The sequence below is a fragment of the Thermobia domestica genome, chromosome 1, assembly GCF_964235325.1.
Source record: "Thermobia domestica chromosome 1, izTheDome1.hap1.1, whole genome shotgun sequence".
Taxonomy (NCBI): Eukaryota; Metazoa; Arthropoda; class Insecta; order Zygentoma; family Lepismatidae; genus Thermobia; species Thermobia domestica.
In genome coordinates this window covers 216,659,187-216,671,895 of record NC_137454.1, presented here as the reverse complement: position 1 = coordinate 216,671,895, position 12,709 = coordinate 216,659,187, and the positions used below count along the sequence as shown (strand labels likewise).

The window sequence follows — 12,709 nt, the reverse complement described above, 5'->3', positions numbered from 1 at the left end:
GAGCTCATTACCAAAATTACATGTTGTTCATTGGATTTTATTTCTTAGATTTCGTTGTAGCGAATAACACAGGGTGTCCGGAATGGGACCGACGGCTTTAAAAAGTGTATAGTTTTAATATGGTCAGAGATACAGAAAAAAAAACATGCATTTTAAAGGAGAACTCAAAAAGTTTATTTGGTCTTACAAGTCATTCTAACTCAGTGTAACTCCACGTGAGCTCCATTTGTAACTCTTAAAATATCTAGCCTGAACTCAATCTCTCTTCACGTATTCTGTAACATCTGAGGTATTACTGAAGCAATCGCATTCCTAATACGATTCTTCAGTTCATCAAGGTTACGCACCTTTTCACCAGAATACACAAGGTCTTTCTCATACCCCTACAGGAAGAAGTTCAGGGGGGTAACATCAGGAGAGCGTGGAGGCCACCTAATTGGCCCATCACGGCCTATCCAACGGCCAGGAAATTCAGTTATAAGGTACTCCCTCACTTGTAGGCTCCAATGTGGCGGGGAACCATGCAATTGGAATATCACTTGAGGTTGCAAATATTGTAACTGGGGAACAGCAAAGTGTTGAAGCATGTCTAAGAACACATTTCCTATTATGGTTTGCTCTATGAAAAAAAAGGGGCCTATAACTGCATTATGTGTTAAAGAACACCAAACATTCAATTTGGGACTGTCTCTAGAATGTTCTATGTATGCATGCGGATTCTCAGATCCCAATATCCTAACATTGTACCTGTTAACACAGCCAGACAAGTGTAAAGTTGCTCATCAGAGAAAACAACGTTCAATAGGAAATTACGGTTATAATCAATCCTGTCCAGAATTTCAGTAGCAAATGCTGCTCTCTGTGGCTTATCGTTGGGCTTAATTTCTTGCAACAATTGCACCTTATACGCACGCATAATCGTTTGTGTACCACATCGTGCACTGTTGACTATGGAATTGCCAATTGCCTGCTCGCTGCGCGAATTGACTTCCTCGGGCTACGTGAGAAACACTCTCTTATTGATTCCATATTTTCTTCTGACACACGTGATTTACCACCGCTGTTGTTTCACTACATTCCCCGTTGATAAAAAGTTGATCCTTCCACGCCTGGATACTGTTGCGTGATGGAGGATCCTTGTGGTAGACACCTCGAAAGCTTCGTTTAACTTGAACAACACTTTTTGTCTCTGCAAACCACCACACGCATTGTGCCTTTTCGTCTGCCGACGCCATTTCTGTTTATCGGCGATACTAGCTCCGTCACCGGTAGTTGTTCAAGTATGAAAATTTGCTGAACAGAACTTTTTGAGTTTTCCTTCATTATGAATGTTTTTTTTTCTTTATCTCTCACTGTATTAAAACTATAAACTTTTAAAAACCGTCAGTTCCACTCAGGACACCCGATACTGTAAGCTCGTTTTGATGCATTTTTAAAACCTTGTGTTAGGTTTCCGATGGGAATTAGAATTCAGTAAACGTGGAAAGTAAAACTGGATGAATAAATGAACTCTGGTATCGCCAGAAAAGAGGAACACGCTAAACTAAAGATGAATGGACTTTTTGCAATAAGAAAATCTAGGCTATATACCATGTTATCACAACTAACACTAATGCGAACAATTAATACTTATAGTTATCTACATGATTTAAATGATTTAAGAAGTCAAACAATGAAGTGCTAGTGTCTGTGAACTATATGTGTAGTGTGTAAGGTGTAAATAAACAACATAAAGTTTAAAAAAAAAAAGGTGACAGGACACCTTGTTAATTAAAACAAACACTATCTGTTTTGATTTTATATCGTTCACGTGTGTTATAGCAGATCAATTAGTGGTAAGTTATATTTTAAGATATATTTTTGCTTAAATAGCCCCCTTCTCATAAGGTAAGATTAGTTTTTCTTTTTGTTATTATTCAACAAAGTGCAGGGATAAAATGTCAGTGAACAAGAAAGTTCACAATCTCAAGATCACGACAGACATGAAAGTACAGTAGTAATACAGTAATAATAATGTAAATGAATCTGATAGTGACTCAATGGAAGTAACAGAACAACTTTCAAAAGCAAATCAAAATAAGCCTACTTCTGATATACACGGGAAAAATAAAAATATATATAAAAAGGTAGGATACAACGGGTCAGAAGGACATTCGTCTACGGCACACATTAATAATGAACCTTCAGTAGCTGACAAATATAATGACATTCACAAACCAGCATATATTGTATTTTTCAAAGTCAAAGAAACAGGACCCACTCACCCAAAGGCGATTAGTCGCATATTATACCTTGCCGATATTCCGGGCATTAGTAAATTCAAAAAAAAAAAAAAAAAAAAAAAAGTCGATATCTCATGAAAATCCAAGTCATAACCGCACACGATGCAAAAGCTTTTCTTGATAATGACGTACTAACTTCTAACAAATAGAAAGCGTATATCCCAAACCATGCCGTCTCTAGCGTGGGTGTAGTAAAGGGGGTCCAACAAGACATCCCCTTGCAGGACACGAATTCACCGTACCTTGCCTGATGATACCAAAAAACCTACCCAAACGTTAGTAATTACCTTTGGTTCACAAACCTTACCACTTGATATTGCCTTATATTATCAAAAATTACCGGCCGAGTCTTACATCCCGGCAATCAGACAATGCACGCAATGCTGGCGGTATGGACATTTGACATCCGAATGTAAAGATAAACATATTAAATGTAGAAAATGTGGTGAATCACATAATAGGGAGCATTGTTCAATTCCTAATATATACCTTCATCCTCATTCCAGGATAACACGGAAACAACCTTTCCTTCCCCAACATTAGAAACAAATACCTTAGATGGTCCTCCAGGAAAAAAAAGAAAAGAAGCCTACTCTCGCCTAAACTCCAAACCACCTCAAATACAAACGATAAAAAAACCATACAGTCACTTATCCAAAAGCAATGCGGAATTGGTTAGAGATCCCTCCCACTTCACTAACATCAATAGTACAGGATAAACAAGTTAACAAACACCTTCACAAACACACAAGATAAAATGCATGCACCATCACAATTGGACAACACTCGATTATTTGATACTCAGCCTGATGCTTATAATCAAACAACAAAATATAATTCTTTGTATAAATCTCAACATTTTTCTATGAAAAAAAATAGCAGCTATACAACAAGTACTACAACTTTCACTTGGTATAGATTCCCCAAATGACATCGTTAATTCAATCATGCAACACATTTCCCAAATTTTTGATTAACCGCTATGAATATAACAAATTCTAATGTATTCACGGTTCTTCAATGGAATATGCAGAGTTTTCGAGGAAAATGGTATGCATTAAAATTTCTTCTATATCTTTTCCAACCTCACATTATACTACTTCAAGAAACTTGGTCCAAACCAGAATATCCTATACACATACCTGATTACAATCTTATTGAACAAGTAAGAGCTGATGGATATGGAGGGACAGCTGGAGGGGGGGGGGGTACACAAAAGTTTCTCATACAAAAATATTCCTATTTCTCTCCCCCATATACATTATGCAACCCACATTTTAGCTATAGAACTCTCCAATTATAAAATAGTAAATATATACAGTCCTCCCGATAAAATATTAAACTCACAAAACTGGCAAACTCTATTTACTTCTACTAATAATTTTGACTTAACTGGAGCATATGCAAATTCTAAATTTAAATTGTGGGGTAATACTAGAACTAATACTGCGGGATCAGAACTAAATTCGGCACTAAAAAACTCAAATTATTTAATTCTAAGTGATGGAACTACGACTAGACTCACAAAGGAAAACCCTTCAGCACTGGATGTAACTATCATTAAGAAAGATAAATATATACATCCTGATTGGATAGTATATTATGACACCTTTGCAAGTGATCACTAGAAACGGATTTTAAGGTGGAAAAATGTGGTAGGAAAAACATTTAAATGGTGCATTTAAATGGTAGGCAGTGCAGCACATTTAAAGTGTACGATCCTTTTTTCCTCATGGAGAACACTGTCAATCGTATCATGTATCTTGATATGTTGGAATTTTTAAAATTCTTCAGATAGATGAAGACAAACAACAACAAGACGTGGCCTATTACTACCAGCAAGACGACGTAGCGCCTCATTTCTTTAAAGAAGTTTGAAATTTCCTTGATATTCGCTTCCCACGTCAATGGATTGGCCGTGCAGGTCCAATTGCATGGCCACTTTGTTCCCCAGAGTTGGCACTTATGGATTTCTTCCTGTGGGGTTATGTTCCGTCTCTACCAGGCAATCTTGCAGAAATGAGAAATCGCATCTACGCTCAGCTGCAGAAGTCATACCAGATCAGCTGGAACGAGTATGGAAGAAATTGAGTTCCGGTGGGATGTTTGCTGCATCACCACCAACAGTCACATCGAACTAAAATAAGACATTGGTGTCAAACTTGAAGTATTTTGCTACAAATTGACACGTATCTCGTTCCTGTAAATAATCTCAATAAATTTCTATATGCTTTCAAAGTTTGAAAGTCCTTTTGGATTCACTCTGTATAATAAGGTAGAAATACGAAGTGGAAAGTGTGCTCTTTTCTATGCAGTACTCCATAAGAAAGATCTGATGAAGTGAACTTTTGTGTGAAGGCAGTGTAAGTGATCATAAATAATAGTGCAAAGCTGTGCCACAAACAAAGCATGTGTTTTTGTGCCATATAAAGTGTATTTCTACTTTCCTCGTTTATGAGTATACCCACCTGCTTCCTACGGACGCATCCTCTAGCTTACACTCGCCCTTCCCCCTGAAATGCTCTTGCCCTGACTCGCACTCTAAAACGGTATAGTTAATATAGCGCCAGCAATAATTATGATTCGGAGTACAACATTATATTGTTAAAAAACTGTAGCCGGGTCAACAAAAATTATGGTTGTCCTAGACATATTTATGATATTAACAACTATGTCAATTATGGTACTTGCAACTATAAAACCGCTACGTAGTTGGAAATATCACATAGAATGGTTGTCGAGACCACCACAAGATCTATTATAGCTGTCTCAAAAATACAAAACATGTTACTGTAACCATACTCAAAATGTTAAAGCGGCTCCTGTAGCTTATACACTTGTTATTGTAGCAATCTATTTGGTACTGCTCTTACCACAAACATAGTTCTCAAAAAGTATGTTTAGGCTGGCATATTACCTTCAAACATACTATAATGCTGCAAGAACAAAGCAAAAAAGACATTGTGAAAACACCTCTGAGGTTACTATTTCTTCGTGCTATTGCAATACTCCTTGTATCCATACCAGAAATATCTAATAACTAACAGTGATAATCTAAGTTGGGTCGTGCTTTTTGCCATAAGCAAAGCTTTACGCGATATTTATATGTATTTTAAATTTATACAAAGTAAGATAAAATGTGTTATATTTCCCGTTATACTTTATGAAAGAAATGTTATGAAGCGAATTTTCGAATAGCATTTAAACGATAGCAGTGCTACGATCTGATGTGCTTATATGTACTAGAAACATGGCTCATAAGATTATACTCATTTACATGCCAGAAAATGCATAAACTTCCTTAAATAAACTTTCCTTCATATTTCTCTATTAGTTCATGTAGATTCCATATTTTTAATAACTGTTTTGCTACTATTTTGGACATATATACAATTTGTCAGACTCTTCGTTCTTGAAATTGCAAATGGCGATGGCGTCTTTGTTGTTCGTGCTTCACGCTGTCCAGCGCACGCGTAACACGGAATGACAAATACAACCATTTACATTGTCCACGCAACTAAGTGTATTATGCAACTATAAAAGCGACAATATAAGTTTTATGTACCACATAAGAATTTTCTCACATGATTCTGGTAACATAGGAGGTAACGGTAATATGGTTTATGTAACAAGAATTATGTTTCCAATGACCAAGCCATGTTTAACTATATTTTTATGCTTATAATGACCTTACCCGTTTTTAGAGTGCGATTAGCTAGCTTTCTTGCTTTTTAGTGGCTACTTAGCACAAGTTGATTTGTGTTTTTTTTTAGTTAATTCGTATTTTATGCACTGCAGTTTTAATGCCATATGTGTAGGTACGCGTTGTACTTATACTCAAGTCTTTCTAAAGTGAATCCCTACTCCTTAATGCAACTCCTCCCACAACAAACACTTTCTAAGACAGTAAGAGGGTATTTTGTCCTAAGAGAAGTTCATATTACATGATCATAAGTATCCTCTTAAGTGGCAATCTAGTACAGAAATTTAGTGTTTTCGCAGGTGATTTGTAATGTTTGATGTCCCAGGGACATATGTTTGATAGGGGACTCCGTCGCCAACCCGCATCTAAAAGTTTATTTACATACTACTGTAGTAAGGCGTTGTTTACGGTGCTGGTTGGGAATATAAAGTGATGATTCATTGAGTCTGTTATTTGTGAATAGTGCGTAGTTTGCAACACTTAACAGTTGGAAGGTACTAATTTTGCACAATACACTAAAGACGAAAAAATGAAATGAAATTTTGAGTTTTACGTCCCACGGTTATGCCGGTTAGGCTAAAGGAGACGGTGATAATGAGTAATGAATGAAATGGTGGAATGAAGAAAGTGGGAGGAAACGGGAGAACCCCGAGAAAACCCACGCACACGGTGTGTGTCCACCACTAAGTTCACTTGGCGGGAGCAGGGTTTGAACCCGAGACCCCTAGCACCAGAGGTGAACGCTCTACCACTGAGCCACCGCGGCCCCTAAAGATGAATAGGTATATCTAGTGAAGAACAAAGAAAGCATGAAAATTAGAAATATTTGTGATTAACAGTTAAAAGTGAACGACGGACATGAAAGAGGAACAAGTTTAGGTAAGGTTATTAAAATAACAAATAAATAGCAATGAAACATTGAAAATAGGTTTATGCGGGGCCACCATCTGCTGGAAGATTATCCCCATTTAGTTTCAATCAATTACATACTAATTTTCATCTTTCTAACTTGAAAGGATCGTGAGATGCTAATTTTTTTTGCGTAAATTTTTGTCTCTAAGTTCCTCCTTAGAATAACGGCATATTTTTGGAATTGGGGGCCAGAATTTTTTTTTAGTTAAAATTTCTTACTATCTTTGTATATTTTCTGTATTTTTTGTTGGACCAGTTTAGGTTAGGTTAGGTTAGGTTACTTTCGGTTAGGTTAGGTTAACTATTTATTGGCCCCTCAGTTCCAAAACTATCCCGAATACGCTTTTTAATCAAAGTAATATGATAAAAACCCAGTTCGAAGTATTTTGATAACTGTATCTAAAAGATCATTTCAAATACGTTTAGCCGTATTCGCATGATTCGATCATAAACAAGATCAGTTACATTTTCATACAATAGATTAAGTTAAGAGAATTTTGTTTGTTTCAATGGTTATAGAAATAATTCTTCTCATAAGCTAGGTATTGATATTATATATTTTATTTACATGTACATTGCAAAGATTTACTTCCAATTTTGCTACGGGTTAAATTTAGAGATGCCCCTCCGTTTTTTATAAAAATTAAGAACATTTACAGGAGAAATGAGGTAAGAAATGTTTTGGACTTCTTATGTGATGTTCAGATATGTATGTTTAGCAGTAAAGTTATGTTTAATACATGAAAAGATATGTAGAAGTGGGTACTATTTGCAAGACGTGGAAGGGTTCGATGATTCAGCAGTGTGGTAGTCGTTTAGGATGGCGAATCGGTGAGTTGAATGTGATATTTCTGCATTGAGTTTTATGAAATTATATAAGAATATAAAGAGAATCTATTAAATTTTTATGAGAACCACGGATTACTGAATTTAAGTGATAATTGAAGCTTCTATGAGAACTGGATCTAGTCACTGTTCTAGTGCAACTAAAGTCTTGCCGGGTAACCTAACCAAACCTAACCTAAACTCATCTAGGCATATATTCCAAAGTTGGGCGTCCGCTTTAATCAAGTTTTTTTCATTGTTATCTCCTTTCCATACTTTCTGCAATTTGTTATTTGGTTCATTAATCCGTGGTCTTCACAAACTTTCAAAAGATTTTGCTTGTTATCAATGTATTCCTTCACAAATGTTAAAATTGCTAGTTCATTGCCCTTGTACATTCGCCATATTGGTAACATAAATGCTCGTTTCTTTCCCACAATGCAACTGTTCGGTTACCTTGCGCCAAGTAGTTCCTTCCGCTCGCCATATAGTCCCATGTTTATAACCGCTTATATATAACAAATAAACAGATTTTTCGAGACTTTTATATATTATCAAGCACACAAACGATCAAATTATCCATATATTTCCTGTAAATTTTAAAAATTTCGCTAGAAACGGACGCCCAACTTTGGAATTTAACCCCTAATCTAACCTAACCTAACAATTTTTATTGTTTTAACTGCTTTTTTTGTGGATTTGAAACTGGAGGGGCAACTCTAAACTTAAGCCTTTTGCTACTACTAATAAAAGCAATCTTTGATAATGCAAACTTACCCTAGTAGACACCTATCCTTCTGACTTCCAACAAAAAGAAAGAAAATTGATATCCTCCCTCAGAATCCTTGTGGTGAACGAAATGAACTGCCCGATTTCGAATAAAAATTAACAAAAGCAGGAAATTTGGCAATCAGAAGGTAAACGCTATAATTTAAAGTCGTACTGGTTAATCACTTTCAATTTTTCTTCTGTAACTGCACACTTTATTTCAAGATTATAGCTAGGTTTAGCACTTACTTTCTTTCACCTCTTTCGGAGATTGACTTCATCAGATGCTGATGTTAATCCTTGTCGCCTATATCCTCAGTTTGTTGAATGTCAGATTTTACCTTTCCTGGTTTTCTTTTCCTTCTTCTTTACATAATGATCTCATGAACTCTTCTTGGTGGTTCTTCTTTATAATTCTTTCTATATTATTTTGTTAAATTGTTACTCTTGCTATTATTTTATTTTTATCCTTCATCGGATAGTTAAACATGTGTTAATTGATTTTTAAAATACGAATATGTATATATTCTGTTCCCTTTTATAATTGTATTCTATTTAGTAGTAGGTATATTATTTTTTCACCAGATGCCAATGATAATATTTGTTTGGTATTATATAAACAAAATCCCAGGTGCTAGTATAGATGTTTGAGTAATTCATTTCCTCTTGTTATTAGTACATCACGTTTAAAGATGATGTGGTCTATGGCATCAATTTCTTTACCACAGCAGTAGAAATTTGTGTCTTTTTGTTTTATTTGCATTGGTAGCAGTGAATACTGTGTTGAAAATAAGTCTATAAAGTAAGGTAGTTTTAGATCACGACTGCTTGAATTGCATTCCAAAGTTTCTTTTTATCTTGTATTTACATAATTTGTCAATAACAAGTACAATCTCCCATTCCGTTATTTATCTTGCAATTTTGAATATGAATACTTTTTTTTTTTTTTACTTATAATGAATCTTAATTAGAGAAATTAACTTTAATAGTTACTGGTGTTCCATTTCTCACGCATCCTTAGCCAGCTTATCACATTAATCATTATATTTTATACCAATGTTCACCTTGGTGTATATGAAGAATATATTATATTTGTTTTCAGTTAATTTTTATACAGTACTATGTGTTAATGTTTAAGAGCAACCATGTGGTTATGATTCACCAGCTAACATTTGCTTACTCGGTTAACACATTTAAAACATCAAAACTTATACACATACATAATATATTATTGTTTCTAATATATCGTAGAGCTTCCCTTATAGCAAATGTTTCTTCCTCAAAAATCGATATTGAAATTAGTAGTTTATATTTTTATTTAACTTTTAAGTTAGATATTAATATTGTAGCTTATGTACTTTTATTTTCCATTTTTCACTGGTCAGAAAATGTTGAAGTAAAATTTTCTTGTAATTTATCAAGATTACTAAATGTTACCTTAGATGTTATTAATTTTTTCTTCTTTGTGTAGTCGAACATTATTTGGAATTCGAAGTTTAACGGTAACAAATTAGATCCGTATTCACATGAACAATGTGATGTGTAACATAAAATTTACGTTTTAATTGATATAGTATTAGTTTCCTCATGCAAATAACGCATTCTCGGAGCAGAAGCTCGGTTGTGATATTATAATTTTAAGAATATCTTATTGAATTTTAGTTATTTTGTTATAAAATTTTCAGCGTAAAAACGCTTACATATAAAATTTTTAGCAATTATACATTATTTAATTATTCATTTGTTACTTAGTACTTAATGAATTGGCACCTGGCTGAAGATAGAAACAAACTCTGATAACAAGACTAAAATGACAAGACTAAAATCACTACGCTGCTAAAGTGCTGCCAACTTAATAGCTTCATGCTATAATACCTTCTTATTTGAAATGAATTAACAAATAAATATTAAAAAAAGAGGCGTAATCTGAATTGTTCGTCTTCTAATATCCTTTATATCACTAAAATGTTACATTGTTAGATAATAATTCAAGATTTGTATGGAACTTAGTTAATATTTCACTTCTTGAACAGCACTTTCTCTCATCGGTCGAAACAATGTTTTTAATGTCGGTGTTATTTCATTGCCATGTGCTGATATACAGTATCACTCTATTGTCACAAAAACTTATAAAATAAGATGGATATTATAATCTTTCCTTGACATAACATGATAATTTAAGTCACTTCTGAACAAACTCTGTATTCAGGTACGACAGAATATACGTCTTTTCAATGGACATTGAGGAACGACCATTAGCCAATGTGGGGCCTACGAAGCATGCTGCTAGGGAACTACCAGTGACTATGACAAAGAGTGGAAAGGAGGTAGGTACCGTCTCTGATGACTGACTACGTCTGCCTCCCAGAATATTGTATTGTAAGAGCAAGTAATATAAAACTATCATTTCGGTATGCAAAAGATTAACTATTCCTTCAAAAATTTTCTCTGCCTCTCTGTTTGCCTCTCAAGAAATTAAAGCTGGCGTCACCACTGGAACTTACTCCTTACATCTATATTTGAGTGCTTCAACTGTATATGGGAATGAAAAGAACCGAATAGAAAACGGATTTCGGTTCGGAACAAACAACCTTAATCCAATCCTGTCTTTCAGTGACGTAGCCAGGAGGGCTTTTGACTACAAGTAGTTTAGGCTAAACATTTTTTTAAAATAAATGACACGAGTTCAGCTCTTTATTTTATGTTACTGAAATAGCATCTTCTACTAGTGACTTGTGAACAGAGTCAGCCAAGTTTACTCAGTGTAACTGCAAACTTTTCCTTTTAAAAAGTAGTTTTTTGTGAATAATATTGTAATTTCTTTTTTCATTTTCAGAAATGGCCTTTTCAAGTTAATTACACAATTTTCAAAAGGGAAGTCATCTTCAGATAGATCTAGATGTTTTAGAAGTTTAATACAACATTAGTATTGGTTTCCATCACGATTAAAGGTAGAGTGGGGCTAAATGAATAAAGCAAGAAATTCCTCCAATTTTTTACTAAATGTTCTTAGTTGACCAGGAGCGCATATTTTTTCTGACCAAAGATCAGTAATTCCCATTAGCTTGTGTTTTCTTTCTGATAAAAGTGGTACAAAATTCTAAGTAGCATGACATGGGTTCTGCTGACCTCCATTACAGATGACCATCAACTTACTAAATCAACCGCTTCCTTCATCCATTCCTTATCTCGCTTCAACCGGTCACTTTTTCATTTATGCTGTCTCATCAACCGGCAACCTCCAGTACACTAAAGATATTCATATAATTTACACTTAGTTTATTAGATTATAGAACTCAGTAATTAACATAATTATTCAATTTTTTCCCGTATTTAGTTATTCAAGTAACCCCTTATTACATTTCATAGTCATCATGTGGAGTGTGTCGTAGAAAGAATGCAGTATTATCCGAATGTGAAAAATTTCCCTCGGGTATTACAAATAAAGTAAACCTTAGCGAATTCAACTTAAATTTTACAAACTTTCATTCATGTGTCTTTACCAAATATCTTCGTCACTGCAAATCAATCTTGGCGGGGTTTCTTAAACTTCCGTACTAGATACAATGGGCCTTACGCAGAGTCGTTCTAACGCGTGATTTTTGCCTTACAAAAGAGTTCGACTAACATATGTTTACTTCAGTAGTCAGGCCTTTAGTATGACACTAATCATATATCAAAACGACTCTGCATAAGGCGGATTAAGTTTAAGTCAACGTCAGTTACTCACAAAATGGCATCTTACCCTATTTGTGCCATGGTGCACGCACAAAACCCTAGACTAGCCCCTCTATTCATTTATTTTCGCTCTATCTTAACATACAAAAGTCATTTTGCAAAGTCTCAATAGCACAAGAAATATTTGTCACAGAAAGCATTATATTTTACAACTAAAATCGAGATTTGCAATTCTCAGTTTCTTCCCTGTTGTAAGATGACCCATGGAATATACACTAAACTCCTAATAAAATAAAGAAATAGAAGGCTTGCCTTAACACATGTTTAACTAACAAACACTATGACCTATGGGACCCGGAGATTCAATGCCGCATTTACAAAAACTCTTTATTGACTTTAGTTCTTTGCCAACTGAATCCAGTAGTCCTATTTCTGCGGGATTCATCTTAATATTGTCCACCCATCTGCGCCTATGTTTTCTAATTGTCAGGATCGGATTATGGGGTCTTAGGGGGCTGTAGCCAGGCTTAGGGGGCCTCCA

General features: G+C 34.8%; 1 protein-coding gene across 1 annotated transcript in view; it reads right to left on the bottom strand.

The window, feature by feature from the left end:
- Window positions 1–8,726, bottom strand: part of LOC145693750 (uncharacterized) — a 290,468-nt gene extending 281,742 nt beyond the window's left edge. Inside the window, exon 1 of the mRNA XM_081770043.1 lies at window positions 8,500–8,726. The gene's annotated coding sequence lies outside the window, so the exon portion shown is untranslated. The remainder of the gene's footprint in view (window positions 1–8,499) is intronic.
- Window positions 8,727–12,709: the final 3,983 nt, after the last annotated feature.